Source organism: Antechinus flavipes, chromosome 1 (assembly GCF_016432865.1).
Source record: "Antechinus flavipes isolate AdamAnt ecotype Samford, QLD, Australia chromosome 1, AdamAnt_v2, whole genome shotgun sequence".
Taxonomy (NCBI): Eukaryota; Metazoa; Chordata; class Mammalia; order Dasyuromorphia; family Dasyuridae; genus Antechinus; species Antechinus flavipes.
The window spans coordinates 306,719,839-306,746,967 of record NC_067398.1 but is presented as its reverse complement, the minus strand read 5'-3'; the positions used below and the strand labels follow the sequence as shown (position 1 = coordinate 306,746,967).

The 27,129-nt window shown below is 34.2% G+C and overlaps 1 protein-coding gene across 26 annotated transcripts in view; it reads left to right on the top strand.

Annotated features, from left to right (window-relative positions):
* Positions 1–27,129, top strand: part of RBFOX1 (RNA binding fox-1 homolog 1) — a 1,699,751-nt gene that overhangs the window by 503,262 nt on the left and 1,169,360 nt on the right. The window lies entirely within an intron of this gene.

The following is a 27,129-nucleotide window of genomic DNA, read 5'->3' as shown; positions in this document are numbered from 1 at the left end:
AAGAGCTTTTGTTAAATACCTTCGATGTATCAAGCACTGGGATAAGCTTTAAGAATACAAAACAATGCAAAAGACTCTCACAGAATAATGAGGAGATAACAGCAAATGAGTAAAAAATACAGTGATATACATATATGTACATATATAGACATAAAAATATATCAATATGGATATACATATAGGTACAGATAAAGATGTAGCTATCTTGTGCAAGAAACAGCAAGAAATGAGGCCAGTTTTATTGGATCACAGAATGTGGTGGAAAGATTATGATGTAAAAAGACTCCAAAGGTAGGGAGGATCCAAGTTACAAGGGCTTTAAAAGAATAAACCAGGGGATTATATTTGTTCCCAGATTGCCAATAAACCATTGCAGTTTATTGAATGGAAGGGGAGGGATGAAAGGGCTAACAATGCTAGAAAGAACAATTGGAGAGCTGATTGGAGGATTGGTTGGAGTGAGGAAAGACTTGAACCAGAGAGATCAACCAGAAGGCATTTACAATTATCTAGATATAAAGTGATCAAGGCCTGAGTAAGATGGTTGTAGTGTCAGAGGATAAAGGCACCATAGATGAGAAATATGGAAACAGATTGGCTATGATGTATGAAAAGTGAAGAGGTTTTTTGTGAGAAGTCTAAGCTATTTTGTAAACCTGGGTAATAAACAGTAAAAAAAAAAGGAAAATTAGAGAAAAGGAAGGGTTTATTTAGAATGGTGAAAAATTGTACCAGCTTTAATGTCAGGGAAAATATAAATTCAAATTCCAGCTCTTCAATTTATTATTTGCTTAAAAAATCATCTGGACCACAGTTTCCCTATCTGTCAAATGTGATTATTAGAATAGACTCTGAAGTCCTTTTTAATTGTAGATCTTGGATTCTTTTAGTTACTATTATTCACTAGCTTCAGTTTAAAAATAAATTAATAAATATCTTTATATCATTGATATAATATTCATGTATATATGATGCCTCTGTGCACTGCATAACTATATTCATTTGTTTATGCCTATATTGTTATATACATTTTGAGAATTTGATAAAGTAACAAAGTTAGTCTTATTTATAGCTTTGCAAAATTCATCTAAATTTCATTTCTCTTTACAATTCATGGGGACCATTTTGCTTAGATAGCTTCCTTGTTCAGCAAATGAAAGTTGAAATCCTCCTTTAAGCTGTTACTTGTCAGTCATTTATATAGTTGTCACTTTCAGTATGTCATATTCACTAGAAGGAATGTAAAACGTGTAAACATTCATTCCCATGATGACATTAATAACTTAATTTTAAAAAGAAAAATCTAAAAATACATTCAATTTGGTTTTTTCCCATCTTAAGAATCTTTCCTTTAAATAAAAGATGATAGTGTTTGGCAACCAAATGTCTATTCTTTCCAGTGGAAAAAAGGAATTATGTAAAAATAGCTACAGATATGCTAAGAATAAAAATAAAGTATGGTTAACATTCGTGAATTACAGATTTTCATAAGCCAATAAGTATCTGTTGAGCACCTACTATATAAACTGGGCAGTCTTTTGGCTATAAGGGAATAATAATGCATGGCCTTTGCCCTAAATGTGGTTATTCTATAATTGGAAAGAAAAAAAAAATCTAAGTGCTAAACTCTGTGGTACTGATTATAAATATAATAGCATTTCAGAGAAGAAAAGGATCGATGTGTACTGAAGGAGTCAGAAGAGAAGGTAGCCTTTGAATTGAACCCTGAAGAATAGATAGAATATAGGTTGGCAGAAAGCAGGAAATAATTCAGTGTAAGCAAGAGAGAAAACATGAATAAAGTCAGAGACAAGGATGACCATTCATGTATGTATGAAGGAGACTTATCAGTGCAGTCTACTAAGCAAAGACTAAATAGAATGAGAGGGATTATTGAAGCCTAGACAGGAAAAAAAGTGTACAGACTTGATGGAAGATTTAACAGAGGGTCCAGACTAGATGGAGGGTCCTTGTAAGGTCTTGAGTGGTTTATTATTTTTTTCTTTCTTCATTTTGTAATGATATGGTCCAACAGGTTGGTGTGATGAATTGGATCGATCAATTAGGAACCAGAATGAGGGACTTTTGTTGAGATGACATTATTTCAACAAATTAGCTATTAGTGGAAGAAGAACTAGAATGAATGGATCTTAGGAATAAAGGGGAATAGGTGAATTTGATGGACATTTCAAACCAAACAAAACTTAGGTGACAGACTAGATATAAGAGATGAAAAAAGGAATTGTATACAAGGTAATTGTAAGTATTTCATGTAGACAGATTAGCAAAAAAGTAATAATAGCTCTTTCTCTTTATATCTATCAATTTTTACACACACACATACACACAAATGTGTTCAGTAATAAAGGAAGCTGATTTCATGGAAGATAAGATCAATCATTAGAGATTTTTGTCTTAAAATTTAATTTGAATAAACAATTTCAAAATCATTCCTTTTCATTTTGCAAAATTTTTAGAAGTTGTATAATCTTTAAAAACATATTCCTTTCTACACATAATCATTTGCCTCATAAATATAGACACACACTTTTAAAAAAATTAAAATCATCTGTATTATAAGAGAGGTCATTTCCCCTTAAATTTTATATATCTATTTATTTATTTCAAATATTCATTTTTAACTAATACTAAATCAATCTGATATGAACACTTTTCTTCTCTTTTTTTTTTTTTTTTTTTTTTTTTTTTTTTATTTTATTTAATTGGCATGATAATTTGCTTTTATTTGGTCTCTTCTTTCTTAGGGAATTGTCAACCATAATAAAGGAAATAATGACTTTTCAAACCATTAACTCCATATACCTCTTTTTTCATTTTTTATTTATCTTCGTTAAAGTATCAGTTTCTTTTGGGCAGGGACTATTTTCATTTTGTCTTTGTATTCCCCACACTTAGTATAGTACTTGACACATACTAGGTATTTCATATGTTTGTTGGTTGTTTTATCCAGTTGTTAATTAAACTAAATGAATCTGATCTTAGTCTCAGTGAGTTGGTGAACAAAGGTATAGGCTGAGAGTCTAGATGATTAATGGTCAGCTGCTTCCTCTGATGTTTACTGCCTTTGTAAAAGTAAGCAGGTCACTTAACCTTTTAGAACATCATGTATTGGTTTGATGTATGGTGGTTAATGTATAGAACTGTCTTGCAGGAGTCTACACTGTGAAAATTATGGATCTGGACCAAAAAATATTGCAAACAATAAGTGCTAATTGCATTTTTATCAGAAAAAACCCTTTTAGGCAATAAAGGCAGTCTTTTAGTATAAGAAAAAACCTTAAACTAAGAATTTCTTTTCTTTACAACCAATTAGAACACTATACCAATGAGTAAGTTAGCAAGTGTTAAGAGCTACTATATTCTAAAGATGGGCTTAAGTGCTGCAAACATAAAGACAAAAACATTGTCCCTCTTCACAAGAAGCTTATGTGCAAGATACAGTGTAAAACTGGATGGAAAATAATCTTAAAAGGGAAGCCTATGGATTTTTGGGGAGATAAAAAGGGGACATTTGTGTAAAAGGAGCTGTTTCTTTTTTTAATAATTATAACTTTTTACTGACAGAACCCATGCCTGGGTAATTTTTTACAACATTATCCCTTGCACTCACTTCCGTTCTGACTTTTCCCCTCCCTCCCTCCACCCTCTTCCCCAGATGGAAAGCAGTTCTATACATGTTAAATATGTCACAGTATATCCTAGTTATAATATATGTGTGCAGAACCGAACAGTTCTCTTGTTTCACAGGGACAAATGGATTCATAAGGTAAAAATAACCTGGAAGAAAACAAAAATGCAAACAGTTTACATTCATTTCCCAGTGTTTTTTCTTTGGGTGTAGCTGCTTCTGTCCATCATTGATCAATTGAAACTGAATTAGATCTTGTCTTTGTCGAAGAAATCTACTTCCATCAGAATACATCCTCATACAGTATCATTGTTGAAGTATATAATGATCTCCTGATTCTGCTCATTTCACTCAGCATCAGTTCATGTAGGTCTCTCCAAGCCTCTCTGTATTCATCCTGCTGGTCATTTCTTACAGAACAATAATATTCCATAACATTCATATACCACAATTTACCCAGCCATTCTCCAATTGATGGGCATCCATTCATTTTCCAGTTTCTAGCCACTACAAACAGGGCTGCTACAAACATTTTGGCACATACAGGTCCCTTTCCCTTCTTTAGTATTTCTTTGGGATATAAGCCCAATAGAAACACTGCTGGCTCAAAGGGTATGCACATTTTGATAATTTTTTGGGCATAATTCCAGATTGCTCTCCAGAATGGTTGGATTCGTTCACAACTCCACCAACAATGCATTAGTGTCCCAGTTTTCCCGCATCCCCTCCAACATTCATCATTATTTTTTCCTGTCATCTTAGCCAATCTGACAGGTGTGTAGTGGTATCTCAGAGTTGTCTTAATTTGCATTTCTCTGATCAATAATGATTTGGAACACTCTTTCATATGAGTGGTAATAGTTTCAATCTCATCCTCTGAAAATTGTCTGTTCATATCCTTTGACCATTTATCAATTGGAGAATGGCTTGATTTCTTATAAATTTGAGTCAGTTCTCTATATATTTTGGAAATGAGGCCTTTATCAGAACCTTTAACTGTGAAAATGTTTTCCCAGTTTGTCGTTTCCCTTCTAATCTTGTTTGCATTAGTTTTATTTGTACAAAGGCTTTTTAATTTGATGTAATCGAAATTTTCTATTCTGTGATCAGTAATGGTCTCTAGTTCATCTTTGGTCACAAATTTCTTTCTCCTCCACAAGTCTGAGAGATAAACTATTCTATGTTCCTCTAATTTATTTATAGTCTCGTTCTTTATGCCTAGGTCATAGACCCATTTTGATCTTATCTTGGTATATGGTGTTAAGTGTGGGTCCATGCCTAATTTCTGCCATACTAATTTCCAATTATCCCAGCAGTTTTTGTCAAATAATGAATTCTTTTCCCAGAAGTTAGGGGCTTTGGGTTTGTCAAACACTAGATTGCTATAGTTGACTATTCTGTCTTGTGAGCCTAGCCTTTTCCACTGATCCACTAATCTATTTCTTAGCCAATACCAAATGGTTTTGGTGACTGCTGCTTTATAATATAATTTTAGATCAGGTACAGCTAGGCCACCTTCATTTGATTTTTTTTTCATTAATTCCCTTGAGATTCTCGACTTTTTATTGTTCCATATGAATTTTGTTGTTATTTTTTCTAGATCAATAAAATATTTTCTTGGAAGTCTGATTGGTATAGCACTAAATAAATAGATTAGTTTAGGGAGTATTGTCATCTTTATTATGTTCGCTCGGCCGATCCAAGAGCACTTAATATTTTTCCAATTATTTAAGTCTGACTTTATTTGTGTGGAGACTTTTTTATAATTTTGCTCATATAATTCCTGACTTTCCTTTGGTAGATAGATTCCCAAATATTTTATGGTATCAACAGTTATTCTGAATGGAATTTCTCTTTGTATCTCTTGCTGTTGGGTTTTGTTGGTGATGTATAAAAATGCTGAGGATTTATGGGGATTTATTTTGTAGCCAGCTACTTTGCTAAAATTATGAATTATTTCCAATAGCTTTTTGGTAGAATCTCTGGGGTTCTCTAGGTATACCATCATATCATCTGCAAAGAGTGATAGTTTGGTTTCCTCATTGCCTACTCTAATTCCTTTTATATCTTTCTCGACTCTTATTGCCGAGGCTAGTGTTTCTAATACGATATTAAATAATAATGGTGATAGTGGGCAACCTTGCTTCACTCCAGATCTTACTGGGAAAGGTTCCAGTTTTTCCCCATTGCATATGATGCTTACTGATGGTTTTAAATATATGCTCCTGACTATTTTAAGGAAAAGTCCATTTATTCCTATGCTCTCAAGTGTTTTTATTAGGAATGGATGTTGGATTTTATCAAATGCTTTTTCTGCATCTATTGAGATGATCATGTGGTTTTTGTTTGTTTGGTTATTGATATAGTCAATTATGTTAATAGTTTTCCTAATATTGAACCAGCCCTGCATTCCTGGTATAAATCCTACTTGGTCATAGTGTATTATCCTGGTGACAATTTTCTGTAATCTTTTTGCTAATATTTTATTTAAGATTTTAGCATCAATATTCATTAGGGAGATTGGTCTATAATTTTCTTTCTCTGTTTTCAGCCTACCTGGTTTAGGTATCAGTACCATATCTGTGTCATAAAAGGAGTTTGGTAGGACTCCTTCAATCCCTATTTTTTCAAATAGTTTATATAACATTGGAGTTAATTGTTCTTTAAATGTTTGGTAGAATTCACATGTAAATCCATCTGGTCCTGGGGATTTTTTCTTAGGGAGTTGATTGATAGTTTGTTCTATTTCTTTTTCTGAGATGGGACTGTTTAGGATATTTACTTCTTCCTCTGTTAGTTTGGGCAAGCTGTATTCTTGGAGGTATTTTTCTATTTCATTTAAGTTGTCGAATTTATTGGCATAAAGTTGGGCAAAGTAACTCCTAATTATTGCTCTAATTTCCTCTTCATTAGTGGTGAGTTCTCCCTTTTCATTTTTAAGACTAACAATTTGATTTTCCTCTTTCCTTTTTTTAATCAGATTTACTAAGGGTTTGTCTATTTTGTTGGTTTTTTCATAGAACCAACTCTTAGTTTTATTAATCAATTCAATAGTTTTTTTACTTTCAATTTTATTGATCTCACCTTTTACTTTTAGAATTTCAAGTTTAGTGTTTGACTGGGGGTTTTAATTTGTTCCTTTTCTAGCATTTTTAATTGCAAACCCAATTCATTGACCTTCTCTTTCTCTATTTTATACAAATAGGCCTCTAGAGATATGAAATTTCCCCTTATTACCGCTTTGGCTGCATCCCATACATTTTGGTATGATGTCTCATTATTATCGTTTTCTTGGGTGAAGTTATTAATTATGTCTATGATTTGCTGTTTTACCCAATCATTCTTTAGTATGAGATTATTTAGTTTCCAGTTATTTTTTGGTCTACTTCCCCCTGCTTTTTTGTTGAATGTAATTTTCATTGCATCGTGGTCTGAAAAGGATGCATTTACTATTTCTGCCTTACTACATTTGAGTTTGAGGTTTTTATGTCCTAATATATGGTCAATTTTTGTATAGGTTCCATGAACTGCTGAAAAGAAAGTGTATTCCTTTCTGTCTCCATTACATTTTCTCCAGAGATCTATCATATCTAGCTTTTCTAGTATTCTGTTTACCTCTTTGACTTCTTTCTTATTTATTTTCTGGTTTGATTTATCTAATTCTGAGAGTGCAAGGTTAAGATCTCCCACTATTATAGTTTTACTGTCTATTTCTTCTTGCAGCTCTCTTAGTTTCTCTTTTAAGAATTTAGATGCTACCCCGCTTGGTGCATATATGTTTAATATAGATAGTGCTTCATTATCCATGCTACCCTTTAGCAAGATATAGTGTCCTTCCTTATCTCTTTTAATTAGGTCAATTTTTGCTTTAGCTTGATCTGAGATCAGGATGGCTACCCCTGCTTTTTTGACTTCACCTGAAGCATAGTAGATTTTGCTCCAACCTTTTACCTTTAACCTGCATGTATCTCCCCGCTTCAGGTGTGTTTCCTGTAAACAACATATTGTAGGATTCTGGCTTTTAATCCATTCTGCTAACCGCTTTCTCTTTATGGGGGAGTTTACCCCGTTCACGTTTATGGTTAGAATGACCAATTCTATATTACTTGCCATCTTGTTAACCCCGGTTTATGCTTTCCTCCCTTCTTTCCCCTTTCCCCCCCTTCCAAGTATTAAGCTTGTGAGCACCCCTTGCTTCTCACAGCCCTCCTTTTTAGTATCCCTCCCCCCTCCTTAGAGTTCCTCCCCCTATCTTACCCCTTTCCCTCCCAGTTCCCGTATTCCCTTCCCCTTAGCTTATTCCTTCCCTTTCCACTTTTCCCTTCTCACTTTTCAATGAGATGGGAGAAGTTTCACCATAGATTGAATATGTCTTAAGATTTTTCACTTAAAGCCAATTCTGAAGGCAGTAAGATACCCACTATATTCATCCCCCTCCATTCTTTCTCTCAGATATAATAGGTTTCCTATGCCTCTTCATGAGATGTACTACCCCCACTTTACCCTTTTTCTGGTACAATGTCCTTTCCACATCAATTTCTAGAACAAGGTATACATGTATTCTTTATACATCTATATAGTCAAAATATAGTTCCCAAGATTAATCTTTACCTTTTTAGATTTCTCTTGAGTTCTATATTTGTAGATCAAACTTTTTGTTAAGTTCTGGTTTTTTCATCAGAAATAGATGAAATTCGCTTACTTCGTTGAATGTCCATCTTCTTCCCTGGAAAAAGATGCTCATTCTCGCTGGGTAAGTTATTTTTGGTTGCATACCAAGTTCCTTAGCTTTTCGGAATATCATATTCCAGGCCCTTCGATCTTTTAATGTGGATGCTGCCAGATCCTGGGTGATCCTTATTGTGGCTCCTTGATACTTGAATTGGGTTTTTCTAGCCGCTTGCAATATTTTTTCTTTCACCTGAGGGTTCTGGCATTTGGCCACTATATTCCTTGGTGTTTTGATTTTAGGATCCCTTTCAGTGGGTGATCGATGAATCCTTTCAATGTTTATTTTTTCCTCTGTTCCTATGACTTCTGGGCAGTTCTCTTTGATAATTTCCTGGAAGACAGTGTCCAGGCTTTTTTTTTCATCATGTTTTTCTGGGAGTCCAATGATTCTCAGATTGTCTCTCCTGGATCTGTTTTCCAGGTCTGTTGTCTTCCCCAGAAGGTATTTCACATTTTTCTCCATTGTTTGATTTTTTTGGATTTGCTTGACTGATTCTTCTTGTCTCCTCGAGTCATTCAATTCCACTTGTTCAATTCTGATTTTCAGTGAAGTATTCTCTTCACTCACTTTTTTAAAATCTTTCTCTAATTGTCCAATTGAGTTCTTTTGTTCTGTGGAATTTTTTTCCATTTCGCCAATTTTGTTTTTTAGAGAGCTGTTTTCTGTTTCCAGTTCACTAATCCTATTTTTCAAGGATTTTACTTCTTTATCCACTCTCTCTTTAACTTTCTCCAGACTCTTTTCCCATTTTTCTTCTAGCTCCCTTGTGAGAGCCTTTTTAATCACTTCTATGAGGTTCATCTGTGCTGAGGAACAGCCGATCTCCTCCTTTGGGGAATCACCTGGGGACTGCCTGTTTTTAGTCTCCTCAGGATTTAGAGTCTGCTCTCTATCTGTATAGAAGCTGTCAAGGGTTAAAGTCCTCTTCAGCTTCTTGCTCATTCTGTCTATTAATCAGAGATAAACTACCAAAGAAAAACAGAAAAAAAACTGGAGTCTTTCTTTGGGGGAGGGGCTGGGTGTGTTATCGAGCTTCCTCTACAGACTGCAGGTGGCAGCAGTGAGGCACTAGCAGGACTGTGCTGCGCCTGCGCTCTGAGATCCCAGAGCGTGCTGAGTCACTGAGGGGGGGGAAAGGGGGGGGGGGCCAGGTCCTGAGAGACTTCAGCTGTTTGCAGTTGTATTCTTCAGCCCCGGTGTTTTTAGCTTTTCTGCTGGGCTGTTGACTTGCTGCCGGAGGAAATTATCCAAACCTGTAGCGAAGCTCTCCCCGCAGAAACGGCTACGATGACTCTCCACCCCCTCTCCAGTTTGCTCCCGTGCTCTCACTGCCGCTGCCCTCAGCCTGTGCCCGATCTAAAACCGCCCCAGCCCTCCAGTAAAGACAGACCTTTCTTGGCGGATCTCAAGGATGGCTTCTCTTGGTAACTATTTGTGGGTTTTTTTCAGTCAAGCATTGATTCAGAGGCTTGTAATGAAGTGGATAGTGAGAGAAAGCGCGGAGCTTATGCAACTGTGAGCCTCCTCTCCGCCATCTTAACCGGAAGTCCCACTTTTCTTCTCAAAGGAATCCATATTTAAGTTACATTGAAAATTTCTTTATAAAAAAGCTTTGAGACTGCTTGATCTATCCCAGAGACTTGGGAAAAGATGCTGATTAGTGGTGGTGTTTTTATTCTGTCTGATCTTAATGTTGGGAGGACAAACTGATCAAATTTTATGGGCTGGAATATGTTTCCAACTTATTTTCAAGACTTGTTTATAGTTATCAGATTTCAAATTCATCCGAGGCCAAGAGTCAGAAAATAGAAAATAAACTATCACTTTGGGGACCAAAGTAAAAATTCCATGACTTATGCTCTATTCATAAAACAATAGACTTGTAGTTAGCAAAGATTTGAATAAGTCATTACAAATGAGTAAAAATCAAATAAAATTTTGGAATGTTGCTGAAAGTAATTTCATTTCATCATTCAATAAAGATTTCCATCTTAGAGACTTACCCACTGTTAGCTATTGATAGCATTTTATCAATGCTGTAAATGTGAACACATTGAAAACCTTTTTTTATTTTATTTAATTGGCATGATAATTTGCTTTTATTTGGTCTCTTCTTTCTTAGGGAATTGTCAACCATAATAAAGGAAATAATGACTTTTCAAACCATTAACTCCATATACCTCTTTTTTCATTTTTTATTTATCTTCATTAAAGTATCAGTTTCTTTTGGGCAGGGACTATTTTCATTTTGTCTTTGTATTCCCCACACTTAGTATAGTACTTGACACATACTAGGTATTTCATATGTTTGTTGGTTGTTTTATCCAGTTGTTAATTAAACTAAATGAATCTGATCTTAGTCTCAGTGAGTTGGTGAACAAAGGTATAGGCTGAGAGTCTAGATGATTAATGGTCAGCTGCTTCCTCTGATATTTACTGCCTTTGTAAAAGTAAGCAGGTCACTTAACCTTTTAGAACATCATATATTGGTTTGATGTATGGTGGTTAATGTATAGAACTGTCTTGCAGGAGTCTACACTGTGAAAATTATGGATCTGGACCAAAAAATATTGCAAACAATAAGTGCTAATTGCATTTTTATCAGAAAAAACCCTTTTAGGCAATAAAGGCAGTCTTTTAGTATAAGAAAAAAACTTTAAACTAAGAATTTCTTTTCTTTACAACCAATTAGAACACTATACCAATGAGTAAGTTAGCAAGTGTTAAGAGCTACTATATTCTAAAGATGGGCTTAAGTGCTGCAAACATAAAGACAAAAACATTGTCCCTCTTCACAAGAAGCTTATGTGCAAGATACAGTGTAAAACTGGATGGAAAATAATCTTAAAAGGGAAGCCTATGGATTTTTGGGGAGATAAAAAGGGGACATGTGTGTAAAAGGAGCTGTTTCTTTTTTTAATAATTATAACTTTTTACTGACAGAACCCATGCCTGGGTAATTTTTTACAACATTATCCCTTGCACTCACTTCCGTTCTGACTTTTCCCCTCCCTCCCTCCACCCTCTTCCCCAGATGGAAAGCAGTTCTATACATGTTAAATATGTCACATTATATCCTAGTTATAATATATGTGTGCAGAACCGAACAGTTCTCTTGTTTCACAGGGACAAATGGATTCATAAGGTAAAAATAACCTGGGAAGAAAAACAAAAATGCAAACAGTTTACATTCATTTCCCAGTGTTTTTTCTTTGGGTGTAGCTGCTTCTGTCCATCATTGATCAATTGAAACTGAATTAGATCTTGTCTTTGTCGAAGAAATCTGCTTCCATCAGAATACATCCTCATACAGTATCATTGTTGAAGTATATAATGATCTCCTGATTCTGCTCATTTCACTCAGCATCAGTTCATGTAAGTCTCAAGGAGCTGTTTCTTGAAGAAATCCAGGTATTTTAAATGCCAAAAACAAGGAAGAGGTGATTTCTAAGTATGGAAACAATTATTCTCTGACCTCCCCCTACATCCCTAACTAGGAAAATCTTCTCACAAATGTATGTACATTGGGTAGGGAATTTAACCATTCAATTAAGCTCCAATTATATGAGCATTATATTGGAGAAAATGCTATGCTTTTGCTATATGACAAATATATGAAAATGCTATATGATAAAATCTTTAGCCTCAAGAAAATTGCATTCTGGAAAATTAATAGTATTCTGGACCTGATAGAAATCCCTTTGGGGGCATGGTATTTCCTTTCTGGCTTTGGATCTTCATGCCTAGTATAGTATTTGGCATTTAAAAAATACTTGATAGCTACTATTTGATGACAAGTGCACTAGAAATTCAAAACCTATCTGAGGAAGGAAAACTCAGTGCTGACATAAGATTCATTAAAGCTTTGTGGGGGGAAATGGTATTTATATTGAACTGTTAATGGTGCATAAGAATTTTGCAAGCAAAGGAAGAAGATATTTAAGGTATCTAAAACAATATGGAGAAATGCACAGATGTAGCAAAACAAAAGAAGAAAGTTAGCACATGGTTTAGAATAGTGTGAAATAAGAATGAAAAGATTGAGTCATATGAAAGTCCAACTGGGCTTGATTATCAAGCATAAAGGTGTTAATTTTAGTTGATGGGCATTAGAACAATAACAAAAGTTTAGGAATTTTTTTGGTGGGTATTTGATTATAGAAGTGCCATTGACCAAATATATGTCTAGGGAATATTTATCATTGTGATATTATGAAAGATAGATTACAATAAAGAGTAGAGATTGAAAGATCTGTTCTGAAGCTACTATGGGGAGTAATGGGAACTTTTGAAAGGAAAACAGTAGTGGACTAGAAAGCAGATGGATGTGAAGTAGAATAGACAGAATCCCTAATTCTGGATAGGAAAGGACACCAAGAATAGAGTTAATTATTCAAATATGGGTGATTAAATGAATAATGGCATCACTGAAAGAAATAAAATGGCAATAATATCATTAAGATCTTTTCTGCTATTTAAGATCAGCAAAGTGCTTTTATCTAAATAAAGCTTTTAATAACCCTAGTGAGCAAAATGTTAATAAAACATCAGTTTTACAAATAATAAGATTGAGAACAAAAAGAGTTAAGTGACTTCCCAAGATCATATAGAAATGTGCCTGATTCAGGTTTGATTTCAGATCCTCAGAACTTTATCCTTATCATTATCTCCAGTGTAATATGTAGCTGCATCCAGCAAATTTAGAGGAAGATCAGGTGTAGGAGGAAGAGCTGAAACGATCATTTTGAGAATTGTTGAATTCAAGGTAATGATAATACTTTCTAGGACTAAAGTTTTGCAAGAAGTTGGTCACATGAGTTTGAACTTCATTAAAAAAAAACAGATCTGGAAATAGAGTTAGTTATCCTTATCTGGTTATAAAAATTGAAGTCTTGAGCACAGAGAAAAGTCAATATAAAGGACAAAACATTTGAGGGAATGTACACTTTAAGAGAGAAGAAAGAAAATAAAGGATTTGATAAATAAGATAGAAAAGTGGTTAGAGAAGTAGGAGGATGACAGGAGAACTTAGCATCTTTGTAAATAGTGAACAATTGAGTATTGAGTCAACTGTGTCAGATTCCGTAAAGAGAGTTAAAGAAGAATGTCTTGATTTTGGTGATGGCAGATCTGAGGAAGGTTGTGAGAATGGTTTTAACCATTAACATTAATAGTTCCCAGGTAGAAGAGGGACGAGAAAATGGAAAAATTGAGCTTAGGTAAGTTTTTTCAAGTATTTTGGCAGGGAAATATGAAATAGATATAGGATCAACTGGAAATTTCAAGAGAAGCCTTTCTTAGAACTGGTTAAAGCTGAATGTAAAAAGAGAATAAAGAACCATATTCCCCCTCCATTTCCTAGTTCTCTTAGCTATCAGAACCATTCTTTCTAGGGTTACTTTCTATATACCTTAAACATATATTCTGACTTACATATGTCATATCCACCATTAGGATGACAGATCCTTGAAGTCAGAGATTTTTTTTTATCCCCAGGGCCTGGTAAAGTATCTAGCCCAGAACAATCATTTGATAAATACTGATTGATTGATTGGTGACAAATAGGATAATTATTGTAGTGAGATCTTGGCAGAGGCATAAAAGGATGGCATCCACGATGCAAATAATGAATGCAAAAAATTGAAGCACTGAAATTATTAACATTGTGTACAAGATTGAACACAGTAAATTGCATACAAGAAATGCATAATGAATATTTTGAATTAAAGAATCTATGTGTTCCTGGTCATATAAGAGAGTGCTACAAAACCCAGAGTCTATTGGATTTCTACCTAATTTGGAAGAAGGGCTCTATCTCTTTCTCCAGAGACCCACAATCCCAAATTAATTTTAATGACTATACATCCTCCCACCTCCATCTAGTTGAATACTCTGCTGGGCAATAAAGTTTAAAGCCTGGAGCCACTCCAGCTATAGGCTTAGATAAAGATCTGCTTCATTGTCTCATCCTATTAAAATGGGAGGAGGGAACCAACTTCATTGCTAATATCTTCCAAGACTACTGAAGGATTTTCCATTTATCAAGTGTCTCTGTGCCTTTTAAAGATTCTTGTCAGTGCAAAAGAAAAAAAAAATATCCAGACATATTGTCTTTAATGTTTACTGATAGCTAATTGAAACTTCAGGTAAAAAGGTTAGGGAGTGGCATCTAACTATAGAGTTTGCTCCTTATCTCTTCCAAATCAAAGTTAAATAGTAAAAAAATAATTTGATAAATAATGATACATTTTAAAAAGTATTATATAGATTAGAGTCCTCTGACATCAACAATTAAGTCAGTTCAAAATACAAAAGTAGAAGAAAGCTTCAGAACTCTCAGAAGTGCTATGAGAAGGCACAATAGAAGATGGTTGGTAGAGACCCATAGAAGTAGGGAGTGGATGTACAGTCTGAAAAGAGACTTCTCTAATCTCAAACAATAAGAGTTTGTAACCCAGGAGGTCAAGAAGAAAGAATGGCATCTGAAGGGAAGGGGATGAGAATTGCAAATAGCTTATTCCTATCTAGCTTTGCTCACTTACCCTTCCAAATTTATATTAGTTTCCCATGTCTCTTTGGTTTATTTATTGACTTTCACAAATTTGGTTTCCTTCTTGATTTTTCACTCTTCCTCACCTCACATATCAGTCAGGTATCAAATTTTGTTGGCACTATCACTACCACGTGTCTTTCCTTCTCTCCTCTCACACTGCCACTAGTTAGGCCTTTATCAGTTCTTACCTGGACTATTGTAATAGTGCCATAATTGGTCTCTTTGTCTTATGTCTTTTTTGTACTTCAGTCCTTCCTCCGCAGAGCTACCAAACTATGTTTTCTAGAGTATAGACCTGTTCAAATCATTCTACTACTAAAAATATTCTAGTGGCTTTCTAATGCTTTTAGGATAAAAAATAATGGACTTTAAAACTCTTCACAGCAGGATCCCTTTATATCTTTTATATCTTTATATTTCACACATTGCTTCTTACTTGCTATCCCCTCCTTAGCCAATATAAAGTGATCTACAATGTTGTTCCTCACACAGATAACTTCATTAACTGCCTTTAATCTTTACTCTGTCTGTCCTCCATAGCTGAAAGGCTCTCCCTCATCACTTCTGCCTCTTAAAATCTCTAGTTTTCATCAAGAGACTACACAAATGCTATCTTCCTCAGAATGTTTTTCCTGATCTCCATCTGCAAGTGTACATAAATATTTATGTACAATGCATATACCATTAGGATGTAAACTACATGTCACATACTGTTTTTATTTTTTATTTGTATTCTTAGTTCTCTGCACTATGCCTGGCACATGGTAAGTAATTAATAAATGCTCCTTGATTAAACATTTCAGTCCTGAATGTAGCTTCAGTACCATAGACAGCACTTAGGAAAGAGAACAATGGCAATTTCCCTCTTGTTTTTTCTGGGAGGAAAACAGGATAGGGGAATATATATATATATATATATATATATATATATATATATATATATATATATATATATATTTAAATAGGCCCTGTTGGAGTGAGAATTACCTTTAACACCTCTGGAGGTGGGATACCTATGGAGCATCTTCTGATTGGTAGTGCTAAGGATAATTATTGCTAAATTGAACCCTTTGTGAATAGTCCTCATAGATAATTGCTCTGGTTAGCCTTTATACCCAAGAGGGAATTTTAATATTTACAAACTCCCTTGTGAAGAAAGAAACCTTTTTCTTTATTAAAGGCATTAGTTGTTAGTAATTTGCAGGGATAATAAGTTTGTGGCATGAATTGTAGGTCAATGTGGTATTTAAAACTTCTTTGATAAGACATTTAGTCAAAGGGAAATATTCAGGTTATAGAGACTACTTAATTTTCCTTGTCCTATAAGGATACTTTGAATCACTTGGTTTGCTGTGATGACTGCATATTTTAAAATCAGCCGGAGTCAGGAATTCAGGTTAAGGGAAAATCCTTGATCTTTATTCTTTGTGGAGGTGAAGGGGGATAGAGATAGGAAGTGAGAGCAGCTGAGACATGAACCCAACCAGCAGTCGCTCTGCCTCTCTCTCTCTCTACCCACCAAAATCATCTCTACATCATTTCCTATACAACACATCAAAACCTGCACAGAGTGGGTGGGGCCATTCTTTCTCCAAGCATATATTAATAGAGTATTGTCCAATTTCTATTTAGCCTCACATGCTTGGGACCTCAGTGCATCAACTGGAGCTTCAGCCCATAATAGTTTGCAAAGTTAGAATTTTGTTTAGATGTTGCTATAAGTGCTATTGGAAACTTGCAAGGGACCTTGTACACTGGTTCTCATCTGTGCAGTAGAGAACTTACTCATACTTTTCAAATAGGTCAACAAAAACAAAAATGGCTAGAAAGCACCTCCCCAAACCAAATAATTTTCTTTTCATATTTACCAACTCTCCTTGATCTCTTTGCTATTCCCTCCTTATATCATTAAATAAGAAAATGGAACTTCTCCATGTGTTCAAATACATATAATCAACAAGACAGAAATTCACATGAAAAGTTAAAATGTAGGTACTAGAAACCAAATTGGGGATGGAAGAAATTGCTTTTAAGTTCTCAACTTGTAGGAAGAATATTTTGTGTTTGTCATAAAGCAATATGTGAAAACTCACCCATAATTGCTTTCCAAAGTTAGGATTATAATATAGAATAATTGGTCATAATATTCACTGTGAATGATTAAAAATATTTTTCCCTGACATCTTAAAAATGTTTTGAAGTTTACCAAGTGTTTTAGTTTAGTTTTGTTGTCTCATACAATTTTCACAACTCTTTTTTTTTTTTGCTGAGGCAATTGGGGTTAAGTGACTTGCCTGGGATCACATAGCTAACAAGTGTTAAGTGCCTGAGACCAGATTTGAACTCAGGTCCTCCTGAATTCAGGGCTGATGCTCTATCTACTGCACCACCTAGCTGCTCCTCACAACAACTCTTTTATCTAGCTGGTGTCATTATCCCATTTTACAAATTGGGAAACTAAAATTCATGGAGTTTAAGTGCTGTATCCAAGGTTAGGCAATGAGTATCACAGGCAGAATTTAAATATGGGTCTTCTTGGCTCTAACTCTAGCACTCTATATTCTTACAGCTCACCACTGATGTTGACTCCATGTTGAAAATTGGTGTGCTTTCTACTGTGTTAGGACTCCCTTTGGGGATACCACCATGGATATAACTTCATTTTATTGAACTCCCTTAGTTTTCTCTCTCAGCGAGAATTGTTTTCATCAGACTAATTGTTCTATCCTCAGAATGAGAGTGGAATCATTACTACAAGACCATCATTGCTGCCTTCATCCATCTTACAAACACTTATTTTAACTGCTGATAGGAGCCATAGCCTTAAGCTTCATTTTGCTTAGGGAATGACTAAAACAAGGAAATTTTCTATTAACTCATTTAATTTTAGTATCTGGAAAATTCCTCTGCTACATTCTGCTTCTCAGAGAGATTGGGATGAGGCTCAAAAGCAATGCCAAAAGTGAGTAATATAGTATCATCACTGAGGTATGTGGGTGAACCCCTTCAATCCCTTAAACTTCTCTTGGTAGTCATTTTTTTATTAATGATATTTTAAAAAAATTTCCTCCATTAAAGCATCTGTCATGGATTTGGAATAGTGGTTTTCTTCAGAAACCTCGTTGTTACATCCAAAGCCCTTTGTGAGCTGTCCACTATTGACTTATATAATGTGGTCTTCAAATGAAAGGTCAGCGAGACTTCTCTACAAAATATGATCTGAAGGTTTATAAAGGTTAAGATAATTGGGTGAATCATATTTGTGAATTGATGGTCTTTTGAGACAGTCGTCAGTTGAACTAGAATGTGGCCCAGGAATCTTGGACTGAGGATTCCATGGCCCCATTAAAACTCTCTCAGGATTTGTGTAAGTCACTTAAACAAAGAGCCACCATCTGTTGATCAGGGATTTTAGTTGCTATAAAGGTATTTAAGATGCTATTCAGATGCACAGAACCTTGTTCTTTTCTACCTCATCTTAAACATGCAAAGATTTTTCATTGGGAGTTTAGCTAAATTTGATCTCTTGAGATGCTGCTGCATGTACTATGTAGGTTAAATATCTTCTTTTTCTTTTTCAGAAGACTGGTAAAGTCATCAATCAGTTTTCCCTTTACCCAGCTATATTCGCTGCACACTCTTCTGGGCAGCATGTATCAGTCATCTTCTGAGATCACATTTACTACCAATAAAGCATCTTGTTTAGATGTGTGTGTATACTTGGACACCTTTCTCTCCAATCTTCCCATGTTGTGTATAACTGTGTTTGAAACAAGTGGATTGTGGGTGTGTGTATTATGTGTATTTTGTACACATCTGTATATGCATCTTTGATCCAAAACTCATTATCCTATAGCATATGGCTTTTCTATTAAACTTACTGTCCTTTGGAAGACCATGTAACTGAAAAGGAAAAACTTAGAAATCAGCCCGATCAATATAAATATGACAATAGATGACCATCATTCATTTACATATACATACATGTACATATATATGCATGTTTCTATATATACATATATGTGTATATGTGTGAACACATAATGATTAACTTCATATAATTTGAAGGGAATTTCAAAACAAAATTATCAGACAAAATATTTTTAAATGAATTTTTAGAGGCAACTAAATGGCACAGTGGATCAAGCATCAGCCCTGAAGCCAGAAGGACCTGAGTTCAAATCCAACCTCAGACACTTAATATTTACTTGCTAAGTGACCCTGGACAAGTCACTTAACCCTTATTGCCTCAGGGGGAAAAAGTACTGTTGGGGAACTATGAATTTAAAATCTCTCTCTTTCTGTAATTAATTTAATAAGGGGCAAAATCTAATTTACTTTTTAGAAACTGAGTGCTGATATAAATTGTGTCTGAATCAATGGAAATATGTTTATGTTGACTGAGAGGACTCCATAGTGGGTGGAGGACCTGCTTTGGAATTGCTTTATGCTCTGTCCCTAAAACTCACTAGCTATGAAACTATGGGTGAGATCTCTTTTTGTGCTAGGAGGGTCTGCAAGATTATGAGTTCCCAACAGGTTGTATGGAGAGGAACTCCACACCACAAAGAAGGAAGAAAGGGAAGAAGAATTTATTAAACACCTAAAAAGGTTTTGGCACTGCTAAGCACTTTACAAATATTATCTCATTTGATTCTCACTCTCCTAGGAGGTAAATACCATTATTATTCCCATTTTGGAGTCTAGGAAAAACTGAGGCAGATAGGCAATTTGCCCAGGATCCCAAGATAGTGAGTGTTCACAGCCAGATTTGGACTCAACTCTTACTGATCACAAGCTCAACTGCACTACTTTTTTTTCTTTAGGAGTTGCACATACCAGTGAAATTATAAATTTGAGATTCTTGCTAACCCTGTTTTCTGGGGAAAAAATGTAGATTGATTACAAGAGGAACTACACAATATGAATTTTACCATCTGTATTTATATGCCTGTGTTAAAAAAAAATAGAGAAAGGAATAAGAAACTTGAGTACACTCAAAGTGCCATGCTGACTTGACTAGATACGGACCAGTTGTTATCATTAAACTGCCCAGCAAATGCTGATTCCTAATTGGAGTCTATGGCTGTTTTCTGACAAGCCACTTTATAGAAAGGTGAGATGATATATGGCCATCTCCAGTTCCTTGCTAGCTTTTTGACATTGCTCACAATTCTGCATAGTCACTTTGCCATGATCCTGAAATAACTGTTCCCCCTTCACCTTTGTTATTCAAGGTTGTGTCTAGGTCCACGTGCATCTGTGTTTAGGGTAAAAGAGTTGGATCATCAATTAATCTTGTGTATGACAGTTAATTACTATAATATTCAGTAAAGCTCTTTTCCCCTCCTTCCTTGCTGAACTGAGAGATGGTGAACTTTAATTTCTCACAGGAATAGCTCTCAGCTTATAAAAGTAAGCAAAGCTTACTTTTATAGTTGCACTGTTCAGGTATGCCAGGATTTGGGGATTTATTTTCAAGAAGAATTTAGAAAACACTTTATATTTCAGAGATTGCATTGCTGGTGCTTTTATTACCTGTTATACTAGGAATCTCAGTGAACAGGATATTTTTAGGGAAATGATACCTCACTGTTTTTGTTTTTGTTTTTGTTTTTCTGGTTTCTCCCTCAGGAAACTTTTTTTTTTTTTAACCATCTCTTACTAACCAGTTCTTTTATCCCAAAAACATAATAGATCTGAAGTAGTCTTCTTTCTCTTTTTCTTTTATTGTAGTTTAAGCCCTTAGGCCTACTTTGTACCTAGGGAAATGACCTTAGTTGATTACTTTCTTTGAATCTTGGAATCAGTCTGGCAGCTTTGTCTTATCTTCATCTCTGTGATAGCTTGCGCAGAGCTAACTCAACTCAGTTACTTCCTCTGGTTTGGTGATTTCTTGCTTCCCCATTCAAGTGACATATGTGATACGATTTGGATTTTTTTGGATTTTTCTTTTGAGTTATGCTAGTCTTGCAGTTGTTATTAAGCCAAAAAGGCCAAAAAATGTATTAAGAAATCATAGCAAAGAAGGCAAAGAATGATCAGCTGTCATTTGAAGGCCATGCATCTTCATGGAAGTTCTGGCAATTAAGTAAAGAAACAACCTGACAAGGTAACAAAAGTAAATTTTGAATAAATCAAGGTCATAACTTGGAAGGCAGACACTACAATATTTGGATAAATGATGTCAGGCAAAATCAACCAGGAAGATTACTAAGTATAGTCTAAATCTTCCTTAACTGATTGCTTAATATTAGCTGACATTTTATAAAGACTACTCCAATCATAGTGCCATTTTAAACCACTAAAATTAATGTATACATAGATTTCATTACTAGGCACTAAGGAGTAGTAAATAAGTACGATAGCTATCATTGCCCCTTTTTAAAATGAAAAAGAGCAAATGAAAAACCTAAGATTTAAACAGGAAAGTGACTTGGCCAAAGTCCTAAGATAATTTCTACTACAACATAATTTCCACTACATCATTCTCATGAAGCCTATTTTTTATGGACCCCTAAGAAAATGTTTAGGGTTTTTTGGCCATTGATCCTGGATCAGAATTCTGCTTTATGAATACATCTTTGGCCCTGGGATCACTATTTTGATAAGTTTGTGGACAGATATGCAGCAACATCAGCTTTCTCTTTCACTTGTTGAGCACAAAATTTCAGCTAGAAAAAGCAAGGGAGTTTTTTTTTTTTTTTTATTAAGTTTCAGCATCTATGGTATGTGTTCCAGACATTCTTTTGAACTTCTGGAAGAAATAACTGTTGTCTGGACAAAAAGAAAATTGGGAGTTCATAAACTTACAATAAAATAATATAGGGGTTTTGCCTTGAGATATTGGCATTCCCAAATTTCTAGAGCAAAGGTATTTAAGTTCATGAATTTATTTTAATATTTCTCTTACAAAGTCACAAATGATGTTATAACATTTGTTTACCTCTAATTTGTGGCATGCATTCATGACATACTGTCCTTCAAGGACCAGTCTTAACTCAATGCAGACAGGTTAAATTTCAGAGGATTGATATTTTTATTTTGTAATACAAAAATCACAAAGACCTCATAGTGAGACATAGGCAAGATTCCAGTTTTGATCCATTTTTAGAATACCTAACCAATTAAATCATGATTGCCTAAAGCATTAATAAAAAATAATTACAAATTTGTTAATATTTAACCTATATGCAAAGTAAATCTTCTAGCATCTTATATACTTTATTGCATATTATATGTTATAACCTGTGAAATAACCTGTGAAGAAAAACAAAAATGCAAACAGTTTACATTCATTTTCCACTGTTCTTTCTTTGGGTGTAGCTGCTTCTGTCCATCACTGATCAATTGAAACTGAGTTAGATCTCTTTGTCGAAGAAATTTACTTCCATCAGAATACATCCTCATATAGTATCATTGTTGAAGTATGTAATGATCTCCTGATTTTGCTCATTTCACTTAGCATCAGTTCATGTAAGTCTCTCCAAGCCTCTCTGTATTCATCCTGCTGGTCATTTCTTACAGAACAATAATATTCCATAACATTCATATACCATAATTTACCCAGCCATTCTCCAATTGATGGGCATCCATTCATTTTCCAGCTTCTAGCCACTACAAACAGGGCTGCCACAAACATTTTGGCACATATAGATTCCTTTCCCTTCTTTAGTACCTCTTTGGGGTATAAGCCCAGTAGAAATACTTCTGGATCAAAGGGTGTGCACAGTTTGATAACTTTTTGAGCATAGTTCCAAATTGCTCTCCAGAATGGCTGGATGTGTTCACAATTCCACCAACCATATGTTAGTGTCCCTGTTTTCCCACATTCTGTATCACCTTTCCCTGTTATTCTAGCCAATCTGACAGAGTGTAGTGGTATCTCAGAGTTGTCTTAATTTGAATTTCTCTGATTAATAATGACTTGGAGCATATTTTCATATGGCTAGAAATAGTTTCAATTTCTTCATCTGAGAATTGCCTGTTCATATAAGGGATTGCTTTCTAATCTTAACTGGAAGGTCTATTATGGAATCCTGTCGAGTTCCTTTATAATTACATGTTTTAAGATGAGTCATATATTTGTCTTCCTACTTCTCCACAAAAGGGTCCTCTAAGTTCTAGTCTTTATATTACAGAGAATTACTTTTGTTTAACAATACGAGATTTCACACTTCCTACTATATGCTAAATACTATGGTAAGTGCTTTACAATGTCTCATTTGAACCTCACTATGCTTTTGGGAGGCTTCTATCAATATCCCCATTTTATAATTAAATAATTAAAGAAAAATGAAACAAAAAGAGATTGTCTCAGACACAAGTTGTGTGACCTTGGCCAAGTCACTTTACTCTGTTTGCCTTAGTTTCTTCATCTGTAAAATGAATTGGTGAAGGAAATAGCAAACCATTCCAGTGTCTTTGTCAACAAAATCTTAAATAGGGTCATAAAAAGTCAGACATGACTGAAAGAACTGAACAACAACTTACTGATTTCAGGCTCTGTAGTCTACCTCCTATGTTTTCTACCTCCCTAGGTTAACCACTGTATACATAATCTTAAAGAACTGGATAATTGACAGTTACCCATATTCATGTGAAGATTCAGTGGCATATAAGGAATCTAGAAGGTACCTAAAATGTTCCTTCATCTTCAAAGGAATGGTTGATTGAAATAAAGCATTAAGTTCTTGTTGTATGCAAGGCAGTAAATTAGGAACCACTTTCTGAAATTCCCTGTTCAACTCACTCTTTTTCTTCACAGTAGATACTGAGGATTATGATTAACATTGTGATGACATCTGACATTTGAAAAGCTTTTTATAGGTTATACATAGCTTATTACTTTTGACCTTAAAACTTTATGGAGTAAATAATGGAGTAACTGGTTTCATTGCACAAAAGGAAAATCAGGAACCCAGCAAGGTTGAATGGCTTCCTGAAAGTCAAATAGCTCATACTGTCAGAACTTTTGACTTGAGTCTCCCATCTTGCATAAACCTATTTGTAAGGAATCTCTAATTCTAATAGAGTGTCTCTATCTTGCCAAATAGAATGGTACAATAGTGATAACAATGAATTTGGAGTTTTGTAATTTAGTGGCAAAGATATCATCTTGTTTTATCCTGTAAAAAAGAAAATTTTTGGCTCATAGATGAAACAGAAAAACTCAAAACTGAGTTTTACTCTTCGATAGGGATTTTAATGAGGTCCATAGATATCTCCCCCTGAAGATATTTAGAATTATATTTTAGATGTTCTTTAAAATTGGCTGCAGAAAAAAACAATAATTACATCTTTTGATATTCACTAAACCTTTAAATGAAATTTATTATTGCTTTTAATTATAAATTTAGACATTACTCTATGTAGGGCTTCTTATACTTCATGAAAACATCAAAGGGAGATCCCTAAAACACAAAAAGTTCAAGAACTCCTGCTCTGAAAATGCTCCCTAAATTAACCACCTAATGTACAATTTTTTTTCATAGAAATGATAAGATGGCTATGCATAGCTTCTTCCTTCCCCCACCCTGTCAGATATTACTTTTGTTATTCTCTTCAAATGGTCACCTTAGTACCCACAGTGAATTTCTCTGCCTGGTGCCTAGTATTGTGAATATATCAACCAAAATATTTTAAGTGCTTACTATGTTCCAGTAAAATATATATATATATATATATATATATATAGTTTTACACAATGGAAATTTTAAAAAATTCTATCTTCACTGTCACCCAATTTATTCTTGTTAGTTCACTAATGCAGTCAACAAGTATTTGAGTTCCTACTAAAAACAAAAAGTTTAAATTTCCATTGTGTAGAACAATATATATAGTACTGGAACTTGTTCAAGTAAATTGACATCTAATGGGAAAAATAGATATGTACTAAACAACTGCAACAAAAAGACAAAATTTAATTAAAATTCAATTGAATGGTAAACTGGAAGCAGATTTCAGAGGGATTTGAAAGTTACACTGTTATTTGGACTTTATTAGGTAGACAGTGGGTAACCATTAAAGATTATTGATCAATGCATTAATATGAACAGAGTTATGTTTTAGGATGATTTATCAATAAGCTGTGTATAGGATCATTTACAATTGGGAGAATAAATTCAAGCTAATCAGTTAGGAGGTTATTACGGTAGTCTAGAGAAGAGCTAATGAGGACCTAACCTAGGATAGTAATATTAGGAAAGAAAGAGAGATGGCAGATATAAAAAGATATTGTGGAAAAGGAATTGCCGGGATTTATATCATATAATGATATAATGAAAAAGAAGGAAAAGTTAAGTACAGATTATACTCAGATTTCTCTGTTCTCTTTTTGCCTATTTTTCACCACTTAGATCCAGTTAATTACACTTGAAACCATCTCTACCATGTACACTTAGATTTTTAACCCTTTTCCATTCAAGATTTACTCAGCAAATTCAAGAGGGAAAATCTTTTTTTTTTCATTGTTTTTCTTCTCTCTTTGTATAAACCCACGAGATTCCAATCATGATTGAGAACCAATTTAGCTAGCGAAGTACAAGTACCTACAGTGTATTGAAGTTTTGAAGTAGCATTAAATATAAAAAAAGATGTAGAAACAAAGAACCAGGAATTGAATCTTATCTTTACTTCTTTACTAACTTTTTGGCTTTGGGCAAGTCATTTAGTGTTTCTGGACTGTTTACTCAACTAAAAAAATGGGTGAAGTGGAATTTGTATTTTAAAACAGTTATCAGTTTACAATCTCTAAACTACTTAATTTCTCAAGTTCACAAAAGATAGTCACCTCATTAAATCAAATCTTTTTTCCCTAAAATACCAACATTAGTTAATATTTTTATCAAATTTAATAAATTTTAAATTTGAATTTAATTTTTATTTTTAATGAATTTTAATTTTTTGTTTAATTACTAATCTAACATTTTAACACACAATATTGTGACTAACCACTCCCAACAAGAGAATAAAAAAATCCTCCAAGCATAAAATAGCTTGTTCTTAATAGTAATAATAATGTCTAATATATTCATATAACATTTTATCATTTGAAAATTTGAAAATTTGCCCATTTATAAGATAGGTACAGTACATATGTAGACATTTATTCTATAAAAGAATTTATGAAATCAGAACTCTTGGTAATGTTATCCTCATTTTAAAGATGAAAAAACAAGGCTCAAATAGGTTAAGAACTGTGTTCAAAGTCACAGTGATATTAAATGTGAAAGTTGGGATTTGGACCCCCATGCCACATTCTTCTCGGTCATAGGTTAGCATTGGAGGGACCTGGGCAATCATCCAGGATATCTAATATCCTCATTTTTCAAAGAAAACTGAAGTTGACATAGAGTAAGTAATTTGCTGCAACTCACACAAATAATAAATATCTGATGCAGCATTTGAACCCAGATCTCCTTAGCTTTGAACCCACAGGCAGAGCAATTATGCTGTATTGACCAAGATTTATTAACTGAGACATCTTTTTATTTTTTTTTTAACTGGGAAGCTAAAATTATGCCTATGTTGATTTAAAATTGAGGACCCTGTGTATGTTATGAGACTGTCCAGCGAGTGGCAGATGTGGGTGAATCCAAATAATCCCTGTAAAATAATGATACTTAAAGAATTATGCTGTCTGAACATGCAGCAGCTGGTCAGGAATATGAAACAAAGTAAACAACTCTAGCCCATTTTCATTCTACAGTCATGGTTTCATCAAAAAGAGCTTCTCAGAGGGAACATTTCTTTTGTAAGACTCATGGGCACCTAAGTTCAGATATTAATGTTCAGCTTTCCTTCTCACCAAGGTTATTTACCAAGTTCTACAAAGTGAAAGTTTCTTTTTTAAAAAATCAAACTCTGGTTAGGCTCTTTAGAATATCATTGTTTTTGCCATTAGAAATATTTCACATTGAGCTTTCTTGGATTTAATTTGTAATGATATTTAATAAATATTTAGTAGAATGTGAAAGGGAGAACATATACATATGTGCATAAATGTAAGGAAAACCTCCTTTATCCTTATGTGCTCCAGTGTTTTTAATAGGAATGGGTGCTATATTTTGTCAAAAGATTTTTCTGCATCTGTTGCGATTATTATATGATTACTGTTGGTTTTGTTATTGATACGGTTAATTATTGTAAAAGTTTTCCTGATACTAAACCAGCCCTGCATTCCTGGTATAAACC